Raw genomic sequence first — 15,719 nt, forward strand, 5'->3', positions numbered from 1 at the left:
CCATCCCGCGTCCGCTCCGTGAACTGAAACACAAGCAGGCGTCAGCGAGCGCCGCGCGCAGCCAGCGCCGCCGCCGCCGGGGGGCGCTACCTGCACGCGGCGCTCGCGACGCGCGGCGATCTGCCGCGAGTGGCGCCGCAGCGCCTCCAGCGTGCCTGCTGCCCGCTACTCCCCTGGACTCCTCAGGCGGCTCCCACTGCCTCCCCTCCCCCGCTGCTCCTCTCCGATCTGCAAGTTCGGACGTGAGTTCAAAGCTCTTTATTTATTGTTATTGCATCGTAAAATATTTTTGTGTACAGATGTGTATACTGAGAGAACACCGGCAATATACAGTCCTCTCCGGGTATCTGGCATCATTGACGTTTGTTTATATCTACATATTTTTACGCGAAGTGGAAGAAGAAGATACGGAAAGCGGACCCCGTCACAAGACGGGATAAACGCTAAGAAGAAGAAGAAGAAGATTTTTACAACGACATACAAGTCTAATCATAAATTATCAATTTAGAGGTCATATAACTTACTAAATCTTTATAAATCTCTCATTCTCTCATAGGAAATAATAAAAAAACTGCCTACTAATTCTTTAAAATGTGTTTTTTTATGAAGTATGGCCAAATCCGGCACAAAATGTATCCGTCAGAACACCCAACACTAAAGTGTCTGTTTTGCTCGTGATTTTAAATTAACCAAAACATTTTTTTAAGTTCATCGCCCGAGAATACAATTTTTTTTTTAAATCTTAAAAAAAATTACCATTCTGAGTACAAGTTAGTATTTTACATGTAGCGACTGCCTTAATAGACTTCATCAGCGCGTCATATTATATGTATTTATTACTGGCCGCTTTCCCGCAGTTTCGTCCGTGTCCCGTGGGAACTACTGCCAGTACCCGGATAAAATGTAGCCTATGTGTGTTGGGGATAGTCTTGCTTCAGACAGTGGAATAACTTTTCAATTAAAAAATACGAACAAATAAAAAATGTTTACTCTTTATTATATTGATAAAGGTTGTCGTAGTATTCATTATTTACAAGGAAAAATATCACATTTATCTAAGAGTTAGAGAGCATCAGCATCCACGAACTAGGCTGGCACACTCAAGCTCACTCAGCGCTCTCGCAAAGTTCCCAAAACTTTAGCGAGCGAGGCGAGGGCTTCACGACCATACCTAGCGAATATATTGCAACGGAACTTTACAAGTTTTCCACTTATAATTAATAAATAAAATAATCATCATCCTCCGAGCCTTTTCCCAATCATGTTGGGGTCGGCTTCCAGTCTAACCGGATTCAGCTGAGTACCAGTGCTTTACAAGAAGCGACTGCCTATCTGACCTCCTCAACCCAGTTACCCGGGCAACCCGATACCCCTTGGTTAGACTGGTGTCAGACTTACTGGCTTCTGACTAACCGTAACGACTGCCAAGGATGTTTAATGACAGCCGGGACCTACAGTTTAACGTGCCATCCGAAACACAGTCAATGTTGTCTAAGATATACTTAGAAAGTACATACAAACTTAGAAAAGTTGCATTGGTACTTGCCTGACCTGGGATCGAACCCGCGCCCTCATACTTGAGAGGTTGGTCTTTTACCCACTAGGCCACCACGACTAAAAAAAAAAATAATAAATAAAATAATAAAAATAAAATAAATTTATTAAAAACACATAGTACACATGTACAAATACAAATAGCTCATTGTAATGGCAGTAAATAAATCTTAAAAAATAAAATAATCATAGGAGTTCACTTAATCTAGACTAATACATAATAAATACGAGAAAGATGGTCTAAATCTAATACCTATATGGACCACCCGAACTAGGATTATTTTTTATAGGAGCAAAATAATATTTATGGATAATTTAATTATAATTCTATGATATAAGTTTATAATAGATTAAAAACAGGACAAGCTGTCCTAAATTATTACATTACCTCTACTCTACCTGTTATATAATTACCAAGCTAAACAGTTTATTGTAATACTTCTAGCAATTTTTCCAATTTTTCAAAGCAATGTTGTCAGCCGCTAGCGATCAGTTGTTCTTATGAGTTATTAGTGATGGTATTGTGATCACGTTTAACGCTCGTTCAGCTAATTTAACGCGACATGCTCGTATAACTGTGTTAGCAGCACGTCTCGCTGCGAGGCGGTCGGAGGACGCCATTATTGCCGTATTACGTAATGTATCAAGCTCAGCGCTTCCAAATTAAATCCTTGTACAAAATATTAATCTTGACGTCGTTGAAGGCGGAGAATGAATAAAATTGATTAGTTTCGCAAAAATAGGCGGTTTACGGCTCCCCGGGGAGTTTAAATATGCTCAGCAATTTTTGAAAAGAAAATGGAATAGGTACCTAGTTCATTCCTTTCCATCAGCTCAGCGATTAATCACATATAAATATTAAGTATTTCTTGTTACACGAATCAATCATTCCCGGATTCTACTTTGTAGCTTACCTCTAAAAATCTCATAGCAACCGGACAGGTAAATAGTTTTATTTTGATATAGGTACATAATTTATATAAAATATGAACATGTTTACATACAGAACATTGATCAAACACGTGATTTAAAAAGTGTTGATCTGAGCTCACGCCTATATACCTACCGCTACCGAGCACCAACACAAATATTATAAATAAATTAAGTAGCTTTTCATCAGACATGTTATTGTATTGAATCCATATGGATTCATTGCTCTCTGAATCAGATTAGAGCTGACATCATGTGTACGAATCAAACACAAACGTAAATCCCTTGCATAAAGTGCGCGAGGCAAGGGTCGCGACGCTGACCACTCGCAGCACCACGTCATGTAATTAAAGCGAGTTCATTCAATTTAATCTCGTCTCTATTTACTTAAGTATAGGTAATTCTTATATTCCGTGTAGGATTGAGATCTTACGCCTTTATTTAATCCTCTAGAATCCACTTGAGGGATTTTTGTCTGGGAACGGAGTGGGATTACAGTAAACAGGTGTAAGACATTCCCTGTGGCCCCTCCCCCTGCACTCCCGCGCCCCGCGCTCCCCTGATACACCCGCGAGACGAAGCCGAGGACTATTACCCAGTAGCTGAGATTTTCAACAATGGATCGTAATTCATGCAGATTGAGTGATTTAGATGTCAGATATTTGGCTCGGGAAGGCTTGTTAGTTTCAGACCATTTTCATACTTAATAGTAAATGGCGGTGTGAGTAATAAGTACCTACTCACTTTTTCGACTTTTTCTTTAGAGATATAAGTCTATCAGTGGTAGATAAGAAGGCTGATGATGATGACAGATTAGTAATGGCGAAAATATGAAAATGTCCCTACATGTGTAATACTAACAGCACAGGAGAATAGCCAGCTGAATGACAGCAGATAGCAGTAATGCAGATAAGTAATGGCCGCGTTACCCGGGAGACGGCAGATGGGAGGTACGGAGTCGCGCACACTCCCACACGTCGTGGGTAACTTATCTCAATTTATCCGAAGGTCTGAGATTTAAATAATGAACGTGAAACCATCCTTTTTTCAAAATCAGCATTTATTTCATTTTTATAGTTAGGTCATTATAGAGGTAATTATGTTTACTCCTACTTATGTTTGGCGAGTCAGAGAGTCCCAAACATGTAGATAGATAGATAAAACTTTTAGATGTAGCTAAAACAAAATAAATGAAACCTGTTTAACATTATCATGTGCATTTCTATTGTTCACAAAGTTTGTATTCGAAACTCCTTACAAAAAATAAAATGTAATAAAATATTTTCTAAACTATGCAGCTATATCTGCGATAACTTTCAAAGTGTTAAAGATATTTTCAACAAGAAAGGTTTCAATTTCAGGAAAATATTAATCTGAATTATATCCGTTAGTGAATAGTTTTTTATAAAACCTAATAGTAGCTTTTGTTCTGTACATGAAATAACAATTTTAAAGCTCTGTTGTTGATAATCAATAAGGCGATGTGCATTCAATAAGCAGTGTGAAGTGAAAGCGGCACATTAAGTGGCATCGATAAATACCCAAGTTAGGGTCAGACGGTAGGGCGGGACAGACAAACAAGCGAACTCGCCAGAAATACTGTTATCGCGGCATTAAAGTCCGAACTCTTCTCAACGCGTCGGCAAAAATAACTTGCCGCCTTTTTACAAGTCACTCGGCGAACAGTTTTACGAGCTGAGACGCGCAGATGAGCAACTTCTGTGATGCCTTTTACATAAACAATCAGGGAGTGTCGGGGCAGGTCAGGCGCGCCAGATGCCGTCCAGCGCGCATTGTGTACGTGCCAGCTGACTATTATCTAACATCATAGAAAACAGTAACTATTAACACAATAGACTTTAGTGCCTTACTGTCATTCCTTTGCTACATACTCGCGAGCCCACGCTCAAAGGAGTGCTCCGCATCGACACCATCGACGCGTCGATGACGTGCCAACTGACGTCATCGTGCTAGTGCTACAGCGAGGCATTGCGTGCGCTACGAACACCAACAATGTGGAGAGTGTCGGCCGTGAGTGACAGCAGCCACAGAGCCCTCCACAACCAGACACACAACAGTTTATGATATCTAGCAAACGTTAGAAAACAAACGATCTCTATCGATAGTGACGCGCTTCTGGCGCTGTCGTGGCGTCTATCACAGTTTGGATCACAGACACCGTCTCTGTACGATACATCATCGTCCTATATGTACCTCTATTTGTGTGAAGCTCACAAGTAATGTAGATGTGAGTACTGGCAGCAGCGCGCGCGCACCTAGCCGGCGCATGCGCAGCGGGACGGTTTGGGAGCGAGTGGATTTGTTACGACCGATATTAGATTTAAGCGCGATACTTGTAAGTAATGTTTGTCGAGGCGCCGGCTCACGCCGAAGGAGCATCTTTTGTTACTGGACAGGCACGTGGTGATGCTGTGCATCGTTTCTATATCTTCATAAGTTGCACTTGCACTATAAGATGCTGAGGTTTATTGTGAAGAGAGTACCCAACGAGATAGCAAGCGAGCTACAAGGCGAAAACAAAACATTAAAATAAGAATTTTGGTAGCATGTAGCTTGTTGCTACGGGGACTACGCAACAAATTCGTAGAGGCCCTTTGCTACGCCCGGTCTACGCACGTAGCCCGCGCGTAGCACCACCTACGAAAATAGTGTAGTCGCTTTAAAGACCATTAAACTAATGAAGTGTTTTTATAAACTTTGGGAAAATCCAGAACGAAGTAGTCATGTTGTTATAATTGTTGTATATGTATATTATACGGTACTTACATAAACGAATTTCATACGTTTGTAAGTTGTTAAATATTTGGCTATTCTTTATTGTTTAATTATTTTTTTTTCAAACGTATGAATATTTCATTTTTAAATATTCAATTTAAAAAAAAAAATGTTTATAGTTATTATGAGTGATTATTTTTGAGTATAATTTTCTTGACCTACTCTATTTTGTATTTCTATGATTTTTCTTGTATTTCATGCGTTAAATTGTTTTGAAGCAAGCACGATAAACAAGTGCGAAACTTACTGTAGTACTGTACTGTGTAAAAGTTTTATTTGCGAAGTCGTAGTAACTTCGCAATACGACTTGTAGGGCAAATTAGAGGGCTTCTGTAGCGACGAGGCGACCCTAACATCGCGGTGAAACACTTCGTTTGAGAGCAGTGCTAATGAATCGATACTAATTCCCTGACGACATCGCCGTGGGTAGCCGTGTAACAGTTAGACACAGCTGACTTTACTGCGCAGATATCATATACATGATGATTATAGCAAGGCGCAACGATTGCTACTTACATAAAATAAAGGATAATTTCACGTCTTCTGAACCTACAGCGTAGAGATAAGAGATCTCCTGGTGCCTCCCCCACCCCCTGGTCACGCCCCCCCCCCCGCCCCGCGTGGCAGCTGCAAGTGACGGCTCCCGGCGGATCTGGTGGAGGGCTATTTATACACGTTGTTATATTACAACAGTCGGTATTGTATCGCGATGTGATTCATATACCCAGCGGTGCAGGAGCCTGCGCCTGCGACCTGCTGCCGCTGCTATAAATCTCTCCTTTATTGGTATTCTGAGAACCAGTCTAATAGCAATACGTCGAAATACACCTCATCTAAAATATCTGTTGTGTGTGTTGAGCAATGCACTAACTGTTTCTCACGAGTTCACTTGCCTTCTAGAGGTATTAAATATGCTGTAATTTTCTAAATTATTTATAAAGTTAACCGGATAAAGTTTTCGGTGGCAATAGACCTTTTACATTGAATTGCAAAATACAGCTATGTAGAAAACGTTTCGGAACACATAGTTGAAACCATTATTACGTATATACTACAAGTATGGAAAGCATCTAAAAGCTCCCCCGGTACTCCCCGGATATACATCCATCAACATACGTGACATGGAAGTGACATCACGAGTGCAGTACTGGCGGCCACCACGCCACGCCACGCCACGCCACGCCACGGCGCGCGTCGCTCCACCGCCATCGCACGCTCTACTTTATACAAATAGCAATTACTAATGTCGATGACATGAAAATATTGTTCTACAACATTATAACGACATGTTTACTTGTTACTGTGATACCAATCAGCTCCCGCCACTGTTTCATGTGAACTGTTTAAATATAACGAGTGCCAGTCTAGGACCAGTCACAGAAGGGACCATGACAGCTGTGCGGAGCCCGGCCGGCGGACACGCGACCTCGTCCAGAGGGTAAAACATTAAATGTATAATGAGAGTACCAGCTTGTGCTGCTTGACAACATTGCATTCGAGTATTCACAGTATGTTGTAGGTATTCGTTCCCAATTTATATGTAGAATCCTTTGCACCAATGTTGGAAACATTTGCGACTTGGATGTCGGAGTTAACAGGAAAAAAAATTGAAGAATTGGCTTCAACTAACTTTAACTGTTTGACCAAAGTTTTTTTATTGATTTGGGTAACTGACGGAATTTTTAAACGTGGATATCGTATCCTTTGCCTCTCCGTTACTCATTATACATTTGATAAAAGTTTCACAAAAGATAATAGGCGGCGCACACGGCGGCGCGACGCTGCATGCAAGCAGCGGCGCGACAATGAAGGGACATCCACCATAACAGTTATATACGAGTGCAAAGAGTGACCAAACATGTACATCATAGATGTGCGTCTGTCACACAGCTTGTTCAATGATCAAGTCTGCTGTGCAGCCACGCGAGCCAGCCATGTCCAACAAACTGATTCCGGTTCACGGTTCCAACCGAAACAACTTTTTGGAACACTTTTTTTCATAATTTATTTGAGACAATTTGCTACTGTTTGATACAACTAAGCACTAGTAATTAATTAGTACACCAAAAGTCCCCAGCGACGCGACGTGGCTGAGGGGGAGAGGGGAGGGGGCATTCCACTCACAATTACTTTTGTATAAAATGTTTGTTGTGCTTCTTAGGTAGGAATGTAATTATTTAAAACGATTTTGTCATGGTCATCAGTATCAAGTATAACCTTTTAACCTTTACGATATAAACAAAAAATGATTTCCCTTTACATAAATACATATCTACACTAAATTATGAGTGGCAAACCGAGTTTGTTATTTTACTCTTACAAATTCATGCTGATTGGTAGGACAACAGTTAAAGGGCACTTTATTTAAGTCTAAGTCCGCAGTAAGGGCCGTGCTAAGTAAATTTTGTAAAGAAACTTACTCAAATGAATGTGAGACGTGGCCGGAGTCCCCAATTCAGGGGGATCGCAGTAATAAAATCAGTGTCGCGGTGGCGGAGCGGATGCTTACGATACGTGTTCGGAGCGCGCGGCGCCCGGCAGCGCGGGGTCACGCCGCGCTCACCTCGCTCGTACAAACAGTATCCTAATGCTGACTAGGCTCCACGTACAGTTCAACCAGCGAAAACATTACCAAAGATCGGAATATTTTTCATCATCTCCCGAACCCTTTTCCCAGCTATTTTGGGGTCGGCTTCCAGTCTAACCGGATTCGGCTGAGTACCAGTGCTTTGGCCGGAATAAGTTTCTACAAATCTTAATATTTGTCAATAGTCTTGCTCCGTAAGACAAAATTTCAGGTTAATATATTTACAGGAAAATAATTTTTACCAAATTGTATTATCATTGGTCATTGTAGGTAAACGTTGATTCCACTTTGAAAAGCATAATCAAACACATGCTCTAGAAGGACATTCGTGGCCGCAGCTAGCCACTATTCATTACCTTCCAATGAAAGTTACAACTGTAAGTAGATAAGTAGAAGTCAAAATAATGTAATGTCCGCCCCCACATTATGTAGTAACTATTTAGTAACCTGTGCCCCAGGTTCTCGCTTAATTTATTTTACTTGAATCGTTTCAACCACTTTCCGCGCAATCGTAACGACATAACATTTAAGTAAAAAGTTTTTTGTAGAAGTTTCCCGCGATTTCATGCGTCCCGAATCCCGAGGGAACCAGTGCGCGCAACCGGATGAAAAGCCTTAACCGCTTTATCGCTCCCTTTTATCCCCACGCCGAACATCTCTGGCAGGTAGCTGTGCCACGGAAGCGGATCAGAAACATTACATGCGCATTAACATTAGGTATTAGTAAATATAATAGTTATAGTCGGACAGCAAGGGAAACAAAATCTACAATCACCAACGAAATTTTTTTATGTCACTCAAAAGCAACCGGATGGATTTTAATTTCACTTGATAGTATAGCTTCTATATAACAGAATAACTAGTTCTTATCTTCCACGTTTTTTCCATGAGGAAGAAGTATGTAGACTCCACGACGCGGGTGAAACCGTGTACGGAAGCTAATACTTGATGGTTAAATATTATATGATTGTCGTTTCCCGCGTTTCACGTGCATCCCAAGTCTGCACGGAGACCAAGGTGCGAACTAACTAGGTATGTGATCATCATCCTCCGAGCCTTTTCCCAATCATGTTGGGGTCGGCTTCCAGTCTAACCGGCTTCAGCTGAGTACCAGTGCTTTACAAGAAGCGACTGCCTATCTGACCTCCTCAACCCAGTTACCCGGGCAACCCGATACCCCTTGGTTAGACTGGTGTCAGACTTACTGGCTTCTGAGTACCCGTAACGACTGCCAAGGATGTTCAATGACAGCCGGGACCTACAGTTTAACGTGCCATCCGAAACACAGTCAATGGTGTCTAAGATATACTTAGAAAGTACATACAAACTTAGAAAAGTTGCATTGGTACTTGCCTGACCTGGGATCGAAACCGCGCCCTCATGCTTGAGAGGTTGGTCCTTTACGGACTCTTAACTATCTTTAAGATACTATAAGTACCCATCAACTTATAAGTAGGATGACCTGTATTTTGCTACACAATTAGGACTTATTTACGATGTATTACTATAAAAAGGTACTAGGTATAACTTTACTCGACGTTCAGGCCGAATTGCACCGACTGTGGTCACGCGTGGTCAAGTTTAAACTCCTTTAACTTACACAAAGCTTATTTCTAAGTCTTTAATAAAACTCGTCGTATATTCCACACTAGAACCAGTATAGCAGACACAGCTGTGGTGTGTGGCAGACCACAATTTTTATTACCATCTTCAAGTTACTGCTGGGTGAAGGCTCCTTCTCATGTGGCGAAGATTCGAGCACTGATCGGAGAACTGATGATTGTACATAACTTCTTTAGTCCTGGTACCTATCGCTTGTTCATAGTACGGTGATTTCTAAAATTGACTCAAAAAACCATACGCCTATGTCGAATCCGAACACATCTATACCAGATGCAAGCGCGTAAGCCACTCTGCCACCGCGACTGCTTGCAAGTCGATTGGTATCTGGCTTTTGAACACAAATGTTCTTTGTTAGTCTGACCTTTTTCGACCTGATTTCATTCCAACGTTCTGATATTTTAAAGTCAATTATTATGTATTTGTAAAATTATTACTTATTTTCATGTGTTCTTATTGAATGCTTTAATTTGATTTAATGTCTGGAAAATTGATCGAAATTGAAAACGCACAAGGATTTAGGTAAGCTGCTGGTGCGATTGTTGAAGTAAGTCTAAATTGGAACGCGGAACATATTAAATTATGATTTTATGCACCGGTTTGTTATTCACTGGTCTCACTGAAATTAATCTACAAGTTCCGTATTGAGTGAATTACACATGGTACGTACCTGTACCGGCGGCACTGGGCAGGTGTGCTGGCCGGCAGCAGCTGCGTGACGCACGGAGGGAGTGCCGGCAGCGACACTGGGCGGCGAGGGCACGTGGCGCGGCCGGTGCGGCGCGGTGCTTGCGGCGGCCCGTCGGCTGCCGCGCGCGCCTCGCACTGCCGCCGCCCTCGCCGTATCGACGCCCGCCGCCGCCCTCCGCCCGCCTTACCGTGCCGCCGTCCACACTCCTCATGCGATCAAATAACAATATATTATCATTTTATTATTCCTTTCCGCACTCGAAACATGTTCAAGAGCTTCATTATATCTATAACCATGACCATAACCATATAGCCGACTCAATAATCAACTTAACTTGTATTTAATGTAGACTCAATATCACAGTTTGTATATATGTAAGTTACGGGTCAACGAGTTTATGCTGAATTACAAACTCACTAACAAAAGTCGTAGCAAGAAGTTTTAAATAAATAGGTACAACTCTCGCATACAATTATCCCACTTTATCACTTGTTAAGCGACTTTGTTTGATTTTCATTTAGATATTATGATTAGGATGTCAGTGCTACTGGCTGACGGATTTCAGGAGACAGTGGGAGGTCGACGAGCAGGAACGGGAAGGCGACCAGATAGTCGGCTGCTTCCTCTGAGGAAGCGAGCGCGCGCCCAATCCAGGTCACCCCTCAATCATTGCCATCAGCTTCCATTCACATAACATATTGACAATAACATGAACTAACGCAGTTTCTTACGGCATGCATACGCACTATTGATAATATTCCTCAAACCAGTGAAGTTGAATCGTAGAGGAAACTCAGGCAGGAACTTGAATACGCCTAACTATGTGTTCAATATGGTGCTCGTGCTTCCAGAGTGCGGGAGCGGGCGCGGCCGCGGCGCGCTATATGATAATGTATAAAACTCTTTTCTCCTCGACAAATGCCTCGTTATATATTTCACTCTTCTCTTATATTTGTCAGAATTATTTCATCCTGAGTTTTTACATAATGAATGTACATACCCCAATTTTCCTACTGGTGTATAAAAGACAGAGGACACTATTCATCGTCCATCTTAATTTACCACTCTTTCGGCTCTTACACTTAGCTCTGTGTTTTCTAGCCTCCTTACTATTAAACAAACGTTTAGAGCTGCCAGCAGCGCAGAAGTCAATAAACAAACGTTTAGAGCTGCCAGCAGCGCAGAAGTCAATAAACAAACGTTTAGAGCTGCCAGCAGCGCAGAAGTCAATAAACAAACGTTTAGAGCTGCCAGCAGCGCAGAAGTCAATAAACAAACGTTTAGAGCTGCCAGCAGCGCAGAAGTCAATAAAAATAGACCTTCTTTAAAATCCCGCTGCTGTTTTAAAACTACTAGCTACCCGACAGCAATAGATTTAAAGAAGCTTTAATTGTAATAGAGCTTTGTGCAACTGACGGTTAATTCCGCACCTAGATAATGAATAGTCTATAGCCTTCTTCGATAAATGAGCACACAAACACTGAAAGATTTTTTCGAATGGAAGAAGTAGTTCTTGAGTTTATTGGATGTACGTATTTAAGAGATGAGTTAAGGAACATTATTAATTTTATTTTTATATATTTATCAACATAGCATTTGTATAATTGTGTATGTATTTGTATACATTATATTGCATGTTTTTATTTAAATATAAAAGGTATCTTATTAATTTATTTTACATATATGAAGGTGTACTAAGTATATATAGATATAGTCTTTTTAATAGTATAAAGTTGTACATTATCACTCCATCAAATCACTCTTTCACTCTTATCGAAGCTAATGTAAGAGAACCCAACACTTATTTAAACTCGTTGTGCATAATCTCTCTGTTTTCGGTGTCCCAAAATGTATATGTGTGCAATAAAGGATAATGTAATGTTCAAGATGTTTTCTTTCATCTTTATTCAGTTTTTATATAGTGTCAAAGATACACATAAAAAGTACATATAACATGACTTAGAAAATAAATATAGATCTTAAAGATAGTGTTCAAGGCAATATTCCCAAGTCAGTTTGCGGCCGCATAAGTTAGCTGTTGAGTTGCAGCCCGCCGTTTGGGATTTAAATGTGACAAGTATTCAAATCGCTTGGAGAATAAAAAGGAAGAAAGAAAGGAAGGAAAGGATAGAAACATTCTCTAGACATTGTAAAATAGTTCAAAAAATCAGCTGAGCTTTCTTTTAATCTAGCTAGGGTAAAGTGTATAAAAATCACCAGTTTTATATTTTAAAGAAAACATTGGCGACGCCCTAGTACGGCGTCGTTTATGTTTCTGCCGAAGCAAAAGAACTAAGTAACAATAACACTTTCTCGTCAGAGTCCATGGCACCGACTAAAGTTGGGTTTCGATGGAAATCACTAAAATTCTTCTTACGAAATTCGTCGGCCGCGCGCGACTGTCGCGGACCTCGGCAGCGGTGCCATACATTTTCATAGGTTAACTATTGTGACAGCCGCGATCCACGGAATTCTACCTTAAGTAATGGCAGACCGCGGCCTGACCGGTGACGGATGGATGGATCGCGGTGACACCCCGTGCGTCTGCTGACACTATTGCCTTCTATACCTAACACATGATTGAATACTTGCCTTGCTCTGCGTACCTGGATGATCGAACTCAGATTGCTTTTGTTTTTATCAGGCTACTATATAGGCGTGTACTCGAAAGCTGAAAATATTTGAAGCCGTTTCCGAGATTCAGGTTATAAAAAGTGTTGCTCCTTTTTTTCAAGTGTATACGAAGTACTTAGATGTGTTAGAAAGATAGATGGATAATTGTGCAGGTGTTGGGGCACTTTGGCCAGCAGAATGCCGCGTTGGGGGACTTACCGACAAGCTAGGTAGGTACAATGTTTGCCACCGACATCACTCGTCAAGATAGGATGATGTTAGGCTTGTGCTAAACTGAATATGACAGTTGTTAAAGCATTCGAATTGTCTCAAACCAACTGCTCAATACTTTTTACACTACTGAGATTAGTTTGGCACACAATAGTACAAATACATAGTAAGGTTAATATCCCGCCTTGAAAATAGATAATTTGTGACTTTTAGAATGACAGTATTTTGCAATGGGGTTTTTTTATAAGTCCACCTGAGCCTCAATAAACTCCCATCGACCATCCGCGATGTGGACTTCCAATCGTGTCTGGAACAAAATAAAATGCTCCGATAAGAACGACAGGTGAACGTAGACATTGTTACGATACTATACCAACACTAAATATGACGTGTCAATTTAATAAAGTGAGGACGTCACACCAGCCGCGTCGTACGTCCTTCGCCGCGATCAAATAATTTTCCATCGTTACGTTAGGTACGCCTGGACGCATCAGTGAGGCCAGACTGCGCTCACCGTGCTCGGCGTGCTCACCGCGCTCAGTGGGCTCAGTGTGGTCAGCGTGCTCAGTGCGGCCGGAGCTCAAGTGGGTCACGGCGTGAGGCAGTCGCGCGCGAGAGGCGGTTGGGCAGCATGGTGCCGCCTAATGACTGTGACCACCTCCCACTGCGACGCTAAATGAAATAACTTGTTCCCTCGTTTGCCGACCCATTGCTGAACATCTGTAACTTTTTTTTAATAAAAAATATAGGTGTACATTATTTGTGTCGTACAATATTGGTTAATATTAATCTATGTTTATAGTATGGCAAGCTCGTGAGTCATATTGACAATAGTGACGTTACAAAGGGGTTTTCCCAGTGACCGATGACAAAAATATTATAATCGCCGGCGGCTGCAGCGCGATGCAGTCTGAGCTGTCTGTGTACGTCTGCAGCACGCTCATGCAGTTAAAGCATTCTAGCCTGATGATCTCCTTGCTAGCGTCCTAATAATTAAACATATCATTATATAAATGAAATATTTGAAGAGTATTTTTCCACAAGATGTCACCCTTCTGTTTCATCATCCTCCTAGCCTTTTTTCCCAACTATGTTAGGGTCGGCTTCCAGTCTAACCAGATGTAGCTGAGTACCAGTGCTTTACAAGGATCGACTGCCCTGTCTGACCTCTCCAACCCAGTTACCCGGCAACCCAATACCCCTTGGTTAGACTGGTGGTCAGACTTACTAGATTCTGACTACCCGTAACGACTGCCAAGGATATTCAATGACAGCCAGGACCTAAGTTTAACGTGCCATCCGAAACACAGTCACTGATGTCTAAGATATTCTTAGAAAGTACATACAAACTTAGAATAGTTGCATTGGTACTTGCCTGACCTGGAATCGAACCCACGCCCTAATACTTGAGAGGTTGGTTCTTTGCCCACTTGGCCATCACGACTTTTACCCCTCTGTTTAGCTATTTAATTTAGACCTGAATACTTGCTATAAGTAATTCTTCGTTCCCCAGAAAATGTATAGCGCCAAATTGGAATAAGAAGTCGTCCAAGGTAGCAAACTGTCGTGTTAACAAAATGTCCGGATAACTAGTATACATAGAAAGCAGATGTTATCGTGCGGGTAGCGGTGCAGGCGGCGCGTGTCGGCGCGCGGTGCAGCGCTCCGCTGACCTACTTCGCGACGGTAATCGTATCACGTGAAAAAGCTCGCGTGTGGCGGCCGTCGACCCACGCCGCCCGCGACCCCTCCGGACCCGCCGCGCACCGAGCCCTTCCTGGCCGTCGAGTGGTCTCCACCCTTTCCTTATCCTCTTATCACTGCTTATCTTCTAAACTATTCATCAAGTATCTACTGTAGCGATGGAAATGGATTCTCGGAGCATACACTGAAGGCTTCGAAGGTACCGAGCCGCTCGCTCAATATTAGTGCCTGCTTGTCTTATGATATTTTCTAACATTTACGATGTTTGTCTGTGAAGCCACAGAACATTGAAAAAGCTTTTTGGATTCGCAGAATGTATATCTTTACTAGAAAGCAACGAGGCGAAGCGACGTCGCGTCCCTAAGTTTTACCTTAAAGCTACACAACATCACGTCCCACTAGGGTGGAACGCCTTGTTAAGCACCTGACTCTACTAAGCATCACTCCCTCATAAAACGTAACTTTTAATATGAAGATAGGTACATCTAGATTTAAGACGCCGTCATGTTTGTCATCATCTGCCTAGCCTTTACCAACTATGTTGGAACCGGCTTCCAGTCTAACCAGCTGCAGTGGAGTGCCAGTTTTAAACATGGAGCGACTGCCTCCTAAACCCGTGCATTCCGAAAAACGTAACTCTTCATGGTCTCAAATCTAAGGACCGACGTGTCAAACGTTGAATAACCGTATCATCGATCAATGGCGCGGCTTTGACTTAGCGATTTTTGTGTCCGCTTCATATTTTGGACGCCACACAGTAAAACACTGCCAAATGCAAGTCGGACCTAATTGGTAAATAACAATATCATAATAGAAAAACCAATACTTTCATACTTTACTTATCATCATATTCATCTTAGATGAATCATCTATACCTATTATATGCTGCGCAATGCCGTAACCTTCCAGTGTGCCATGGAATTGAGTTAAGAAGAAAACATAAATAAGAGACAATAAAGAGATGATAAGAAAACATTGTACAACGCAGTTGAC

At 41.8% G+C, this 15,719-nt stretch overlaps 1 protein-coding gene across 1 annotated transcript in view; it reads left to right on the plus strand.

The window, feature by feature from the left end:
* The first annotated feature begins 129 nt into the window (after window positions 1-129).
* LOC124632660 (papilin-like) overlaps window positions 130-15,719 on the plus strand; it is a 32,802-nt gene continuing 17,212 nt past the window's right edge. The window contains exon 1 of the mRNA XM_047167579.1: window positions 130-242. The gene's annotated coding sequence lies outside the window, so the exon portion shown is untranslated. The remainder of the gene's footprint in view (window positions 243-15,719) is intronic.

The sequence above is a fragment of the Helicoverpa zea genome, chromosome 8 (assembly GCF_022581195.2).
Source record: "Helicoverpa zea isolate HzStark_Cry1AcR chromosome 8, ilHelZeax1.1, whole genome shotgun sequence".
NCBI classification, from domain to species: Eukaryota; Metazoa; Arthropoda; class Insecta; order Lepidoptera; family Noctuidae; genus Helicoverpa; species Helicoverpa zea.